The sequence below is a fragment of the Falco cherrug genome, chromosome 3 (genome assembly GCF_023634085.1).
Source record: "Falco cherrug isolate bFalChe1 chromosome 3, bFalChe1.pri, whole genome shotgun sequence".
NCBI lineage: Eukaryota > Metazoa > Chordata > Aves > Falconiformes > Falconidae > Falco > Falco cherrug.
Window position 1 is genome coordinate 31291209 of NC_073699.1, and position 8202 is coordinate 31299410.

The 8202-nt window shown below is 39.8% G+C and overlaps 1 long non-coding RNA gene across 1 annotated transcript; it reads right to left on the reverse strand.

Moving 5' to 3' along the window:
* Positions 1 to 350: 350 nt before the first annotated feature.
* Positions 351 to 3381, reverse strand: LOC129735711 (uncharacterized). The gene is made up of 4 exons (XR_008731535.1): positions 3267 to 3381; positions 2831 to 3180; positions 567 to 613; positions 351 to 464 (listed from the first exon to the last, which is right to left on the reverse strand). It is a non-coding gene; the product is annotated as an uncharacterized LOC129735711 (long non-coding RNA).
* Positions 3382 to 8202: the final 4821 nt, after the last annotated feature.

The window sequence follows — 8202 nt, forward strand, 5'->3', positions numbered from 1 at the left end:
TCTCAAAGATTTCATAAAATACCCAAGCATCTGATTGACAATCCCTAAAGATTTCTTAAACAAGAATGATAATAATAGCAACTCATCTTTGAAAAAATTAATGATAACTGAAATCTTAGTGTAAAATTAACCCTATGTATCTTAGTGCCATAGTTTGAAAGCCTACTGTGTATTTGAAAATGTGGATAATTTATCTGAAGCTTTAAGAAGGGAAACAAATTCAGGTCTGTCAGCTGTATTAATACCTATGTATTTTATTTATACTGTGAGGCATATTAATTAAATTCCTTTTTAAAAAAATAATACTTTAAGGTCAACTGCAGTTCGCTTCCACCACTTCAGCCAGCCAGCAGTCTGGGTGCTTTGATAATACAAGAAACCAACAGCTTCTGTGAGCGAGGGCGCCCGCCCCTCTGTCCGCATGTGCCCAGAATCACAGACTTTGCACAACTGGAAGGCAGACTCTGAAAAAGCAAATTGCATCATGTTCACATGAAAATAAAACACCTGTTGTTTGAAAAAATGATAGTGAAAAAGTGCTAGGCTACCACTGAAAAATGGCCTACCTGTTTTCCAGCTTATTGGGAAATCTGAACATAAACTTCAGCTTAGTCTTTTTAGAATGGGTAGAAAAAAAGAGAAAGATATTCATTTATTATATGGAATTTATGTTTTACATTGCAGCAGAACTGTCCCCCTGGCTGTCTGTCTTATTCCGCAAGGTAATGAGCTGTTCTGTAGGGGTGACAGCTCGCAACTCTGAATTCAGTGAAACACTTTCCCAAATAAATTAAGTGTATACAGAGTGAGAAAAATATTCCTTCTGTTTTCCTTTCTCTCCCACTACAGCTTGTTCTACTTAGCCTTTTTTACCACACCTACCAATCACTTGAATTTTCCAGTACATCAGCCTGATTGCAGAGTGGGACAAAGGAAAGTAGAAGATAACCTGATCCTGGTAGGTAATATGGCTCTTGCTGGGACCTTTTTACCATATTAAAAATGATCACCACACCACTGTTAGGATTTCATCAGATCTATTGCTCAGAAAAATACCACCACTACCCATAAAGTAACAAGCAAGCAATGTGATGCAGAAGTATTACATCATAAAATCTCCCTAAGATACAGAGGCTGGGTTAGCATGGCTACCGCACATCAATCTTTTTAATCTCATAAACACCAGTGTTAGAAAAGAAAAAGACATTCACAGGGATTGTGCTTTAAGTTGATAGACACATGAAAGTGCAGGAAATCTGCTTTTGCTGGTCTAGCAGCCCATGAGAGATTGTCACCCCAAGAAGAAATATTTGGAAAGCATAGTGAAGCTCACAGAGTGATACCAAATCAAACAGATTTTGTTCTCTGTTTTTGACACCACTAGACAATAGACTTTACAAATCAGTAACACAGACTGATTCTAACATGACCTAAAATTACAGAAACGTAGGAGAAGGAATAAAAAACCTTTCAAATTTAGCTAAAAAGTACAGATGTCTTTGTTTTTTCATTGGCAACTTCAACACTCTTGCCTTTGGACATTTCATTTTTAAGAAACATCTGTCCAATTTGGATCTGTTGTACTGCAACTGTGATTAGTTAGAGAAGTTACAAAAAGCAAAATTACTTATGCAAGTCAAGTCTACAAAGTTAGTATATCATGAACACAAAGTAATAAACTTCCTGAGAGCAACAGTTTGAATTTCTCTTCTGGTTTTTACCCATGGACCCCAAACCACCTGAAAGGCATTGTTTAATTACATATTGCACAACCTAGAGAGAGGATGCATAACAAAAATTCGGTAAGTCTCCTCTGAGATGGAAAACAGGGCATATTCAGTAGTGCAATGCCACAACTTAGGAGGATGTGAGGACAAAAGTCAGTGAAAATTCAAGTACACATAAGTAAGTAGCCTGTAGTTATTTATGTTGTGTTTGACTGAAGTACCATCTTTAACATCAAAGCTTTTGGGGTCCCTGCTCCACGATGCTTACAGCCACAGGTGGCCAGCCATTTTTTCCCCCCAGATAAGGCAGTGGCAACTGTTCTGTTTTAAATCTCATTTATGAGAACTTTGAGATATATTTTAGAGCTGCACAAAAATTTTTAGACAAATAGTTTACTTGCCAAAAAATGCAGGACAACTGAAGCTATTTGGGAGTTTGGATTGAATTCAGCAAATTGTTTCAGCCACATAACGCGGGGGAGGAAAGTGGAATTCTGAAAATGTGAATCATTTTGTTCCGACATGATCAAAATTACAAAATTCCTCCTTTACTTTCTTCTTCTTCATTAAAGCATTAGAAAAAGTAGGCAGTACAATCAAAAAGGACAAAAAGAGTGACACACCGCAAGAAAAACCTGGACTGTGTCACACTTGGATGCTTTCCAGTCTGACCATTCCCAGTTTGTGCATGAAAACCTTCATACAAGAATGAGCTGTACCACAGAGGATAAGGATACGTGCACATTCCAGCTGAGAACATATTTCTCCTGTGAGTTAGAGCAAGGATGCACCAATTGAAAGCTGGAAAACGCTGTTACTAAAGTCTACCAGTTTGATCTATGTCCTCATCTTACATAAGATGTTCGATGAAAAGCAATTTAGGTGGCTCCTCGTCTGCCTTTTTTGCATGGGTCATCGTGCCTTTTTTGCATCTGAACTATTTTTATACGGGTCATATTCTGCATTTTAGTGGTTGAAAATATCAATCAGATGAAACTATCAGTACTCCTGAACTGACCATTCATCTTAGCTAAATGCTTCTCTTCAGCAGACTACAGTTGTCTGGAGCTGATAAGTGCCGAACAAAATTAACGCTGCCTTACCTGCTCACAGGAGGACTGACTCACAGAAGAAGAGGCACCATCTGGTAACAGAGGAACCAACTTAAAGCAGTTAATTTCCTACTTGTCAAAGGAGTGGGATGATGCAATTTCCTTGAACTCTGGAAAAGCCCTTGAATACGGTACACATTTCTTCAAGTCATGGCCCTATGGCACACATTGGACTAGTATTCACTCAAACTTGTGCAAAGGGCCACCAGCCAAGCAACTCAAGATCAAGGAGTCCAAGAAGAATAAAGCAGTCTTTGCACATTCTCTTGTCCTGTGTTCCTGTGCAAGATCTTCAGATGTAGTTAAAGGCTGAGACCGATGACTGCGTCAGTTGCTGAACCCTAAGAAGACAGCAAAAATACAGACATAAAGAAATAAAAGTTTTAAAACGTGTATCTAAACCTTCATGGTGGAAAACAGTTCTAACCATGGTTCGCATCTAAGAGCAGGTAGAAAAGAGTGGATCTCATAGCACTGCTGCATGCACTCAGAGCATGTCGGACCAACATGGCAGTCTGATAGGACCAAACTGCTGTTCTAGCAGATGGGGCTGCTCAGTCTGCAAATTTGGAACTGGATATTTAAACAGGTTGGGAGGAACTGGAGTCCGTATGACTCAAGCCCTAGTATTGAACTCCTGCTTGATAACAGGCAGGGGGAGAGCACTTACTCATAAGCATGAGTGATGATAAATGTATGATGCATCATTCTTTCCACTGTAGGAAGCTGGCAGAGATGCAAAAGATTAAAGGACCTACAAAGATGCATAATGCAGGGATGTGTGGGAGGCTTTGACCCATTTCTTGCTGCATGTGTGAGCCTGCTCTCAGGGGCACATTGACCAATCAGCCACAATACAAACCATCAAGACCCCACAATTCACATTGGGCTTCAGAGTCTCTGGAGTCTGACCCCAACCTGTTGCTGTTCATGAAGTCTGGACAGATTAGTTAGCTTTCAACTAACTACAGCTTCCACTGCTGGCAGAAATCCCAGACTCAGCCGTACTGGAGCTCTGTGGCTTCTCTTGCCCTTTAATAGCTCATTAAGCTTTCTTGCAAGGGAAGAACCTGGCATCCAGAGCTGCAGCAACTAAACTCCATTTATTGTCATCTGCATATAATTTGCTGTATGGAGCTGAGGCACCACATTGTTGTGAAGGGAGAAAAGTGATGTGAGGGAGCAAAAAACACCCTCTCATGCAGGATCCAAACCTTGTTTCTGTATTTTCATCAGTTTGTTCACTTTTCCAATGAATGGATAATGGGAACAGAGAAACCATTGAGTATGCACATTGCAGAATCACACCTGACGCACCAGGCCATTGATGTGAATTTTGCTCAGGCTAGCAGTGACTATACATTAACTCATGTCAGTAAGCAACTTGTCTCAGCTGTGTTTGTTCTGATGTTGATTTCTGGTTAGGGATCTTCTCCGGGCCCAGAAGTTTTTATCTTCCTTAAATGTGGGGAAATGCAGTCCACTTCCTATGGAAAACTTTCAGATACCAAGATAACCAAGAACAGAGGCTGAAATGACCAAGAATGCTATGCTGCTAACCAGCTAGAGCCAGACCATGATATGAAATAGATTAACTTGCTCTGGTCTTGCCTTTGGCAGTTTTGGGTGTAAATGACCTCTTGTCTATATACTACAACTACTCATTTTACTGCCTGTTTCTGTAGAATCTATCCAACCACCAATTGTTTCAGTGTGATTTTCTTTCTACAGTTCCCATTTGCGGGGAAAAAAAGAGGAATCAACAAAATATGTAGTAGAATCTGCTATGGGGTATAAAAGGATTCCCATCTATCTTTCTTGTCCCACTCAAGTCTGCCGGCTGATCTGCTCCCAAGGGCATGGCCTCATCTGATTCATCCAGGTTAGCAAACACTACTCCTTTAAGTGTTTTAGGTAGTCTGGCAGATTTGGATTAACACAGGTTAGAAAACATACCAAAGGAGCCCCAACAGCAAACCCAATGGGGCAGCAGTATCTGTAGGAAGGGGGTGATGAGAAGGAAGAGTTGGAAAGGGAAGAGAGCAGGAGATGACAGTCCCTTCTGCCCACCCAGCTGAGTTTCACTTGTAGGATCCATCCTCAGGAACAGTTAAACATCTCAGACCAGGAAAGGTTTAGGGCTGTGAGCAGCAATTGTGCAATCTGAGCTTGGTGGCAGGGACAAAGCTCTGCAGGGAAGCAGCTCTGCACCCAAGTTTAAAAAGCCTACTTTGGGCAGATGCCACTAGGTAGTGTCTCTTACATGTACACAGTATTAACTCATTTCTTCCTCACCTGTGAACAGCAATCCTCCACCTTCAGAGAAGAAGGACACATCAGCTTATGACAGTTGTATACCCTGGTCTTCACAGATTTCTTTGCAGCTTCACAGAGATGACTGAAACAAATATCAGTTGAGTAGTCCAAGTTGAGGACTCCACACAACCTCTGTGCAAAGGAAACTGAAACACTGGAAGTTTAACTGACCTGTCACAGAACACAAAGCTGGGCAGAATGTGTACCTGATTTCCATGTTCGTCTAAATGTCAAATTAATCCTTCCTCTGACATTCAAAAGAGCAAAGAAAGGTAAAACCATTGGTAATGTTTTTGTTTTCAAAGCACTTCCTCCTTTTCTATAGAATTAAAAGAGAGAGGAATATGAGGAGAAGGAACAAAAATGTATCAGAAGAGAAGAATGAATAGCTGAATTATGAATTTCATCCTTTTGTTTAATTCAAAGTCAGAAAATCAGGCCTGCTGTTTGCTAAGGGAAACTGTATTTTTTCTTGATCTTTGGTGGAGGTAATCATTAAAGCAAGGGGAAAAAAGAGAGTTGACTGTCTTCACCATTTCCAGAGCCCTGTTCTAACTCAATTGTTAAATCACAGCGGTAGTGTAATCACACCTAAACATGATCAGTTATCTTTCCTCTTTCTCTCTTCACATATGTTTGATTTTATAAAGTGCTGAGGAAAAGGAAATTGAGATTACACTACTTACAGATGTCCCGAGAATGCTGGAAATTGTTGATGGAATAAACTACTCTGAGAGATCACCTTTCCTTCATTTCAAAGTATGTGTTCCCTAATTTGGCTGATGCTGAGAGATGTTTTCTTCATGGAGCCTTCTGTCTCTTACACTATGGCAAGCAATGGAAGAAGATGTTATAAAAGAAATTGGTCTAAATGCAAGCACATACAACCTTGACTTTAATTCGTGTTTCAAAGGAGAAGTTGTTTCTACTATATAAATAAATCACACCCTTTACAAAATCTTTTCTATATCTCTAACAGTAACACTCAATGAAAAAGGATACTTTTATCATGTATAACTTGCAAAAACTGTCCCTTTGTCATGAGGAAGGATTAAGGCTATGCCACTTTCATTCTTGGCACATTTCATTAACTAAAGTATGATGGCTTCATTTCCTTTTCTTTTCAACGTGTGTTTAGTGCTGATGAAAAAGTACCAGCTCAGCAGCTCAGGAAACTGAAGGATGTTATTCATCCAGAGTAAGAACACCACAGGTAATCGTAGTTTGGAGTACCACCAAAGCCCATCAAATTTGCTGTGGATGGGAAAACTGTCCCAGGCAAATAACTTGTTCCTTTCCACAAGATATGTACAATTCTTAGTCTCCCTGAGGACTTTGTCAACATCGTGCCCACCAGTGTTCCTGAAAAATCATTGCCTAAAAAAAGGTAAGGTCTTTTCCATCAAAACAGTTAAGCCAAAATGTGAACAAAGCAAATGTGACCATAACTGACAGTTTTGATGGTGAAGCTTTCCAAGTAGCTTTTGTTTTCATGTCAAATATGTCAATGAGACATATCCTACAGTGACATTGTATACTAGAAAAAAACAGCCTTGGTACATGCTAGCTACAACGCAAAGTGTTTGAAGCTGGATATGCTATATCTCACATAAAGTGCAAGAGCAGCCTTTTCAGGATTATTTCTTCAAATGTTACCATCAGCAAACAGCTTTAACATTCTGTTAAATGTGGCTTTTTACATTTAAAAAATATATTTTTTTATATACATATAATTTTATACATATACAATTAATAAAAAAGTTAAACAGCTTTAACTTTTGCAGTAAAGCTTTAATACTGAAACCCTTCTTATTTAAAAGTTATATAGAGCAGTTTCTGTCATCTGTGCTGTAAAGCCTCTATCTGCCAAGAGGTACATAGACCCCAACTCTTCTCTCCATTCACAACAATGTTATTACACAACTGTGAAGACACAGCAACTAAGATTCAGAGTATGTGGTAATAGCATTAGGGGATGTGAATCAAAATATTTAAGCTGCCTCAAAGTTTAGCCACTGTTGGATAGGAACTGAGGTATGTTCTTCATGACGTACACTTTTTTAGATGTAAAGATGCTCTTCAATAGATCTCTCACCTTCTGAAGTCATAAATAGTTGTCTTCAGGATATCAAGAGCATATACGTTGATAATTAAATTTATGATAATACCATCGATAGTGAGAAAACTGTTAATAAATACATTGTTGATAATGAGATGCATACTAGCATACATACGTTAGTATGGCACACACAAAGACCTAATCTCTGACTAAGCTGTGGGCCCAAGTGTAACCCATGCCCATCCTAGCTCAGACAGTGGGAGGAGATCACACATTGAACTGTCCTCTGCATCTCTGGATTGGCTGGGGTCTTTGGTGCTTGTCAACACAAGACCAAAAAAAAAAAAAGACCAAGGGTCCCAAAAATATGTCAGAAAGTTCCCCTACTCCATATTATAAATGTAAACTTAGAATACTTCTTAGGAGTACCTTAGGTTAATATCTTAGGCCAGGTAATAATATTGACTCACCAGCAGTCAGGAGCAACTGAGCCAGGAGGCAAAGAAAAGGAGAAGCCAATTTTCAACTTACGCTCTCCTATTAGCTGCTCTTCTTGCTCCATTCCTCTTTCTCAGCCCTTTGGTGGGGGATTAACTACCTTAAGACTTCCTTAAATTCCTTAAATGCAGCTTTGGATGGCCAGGTTCAGGGCTCATGTAAAAGCAGGGGATTTATACTGTGGCTGGTGGATGTGAGCCTGAGTGCATCTCAGTGAACATAAATGAAAACTAAATCTGAGGGAAGCTAGGTCAGCGTAATGCGCTCCTGGGACAAGGGGAGGCGGAAGAAGGTGTAAAATACACCAACTCAGACTCCCTCCAGAACTGGAGAACTCAGATTCACATCTGAATTTGGCTCCCACTGCCTGACTCAGAAAAGCGAACTCTTTCCAAGTCTGGAGACACCAGTACATTCTGTGCAAAACCCTTACAGGGATACTGTTAAGCTTGTCTAGCCCACAAATTAACTTAGCCTGACATATCTTAGG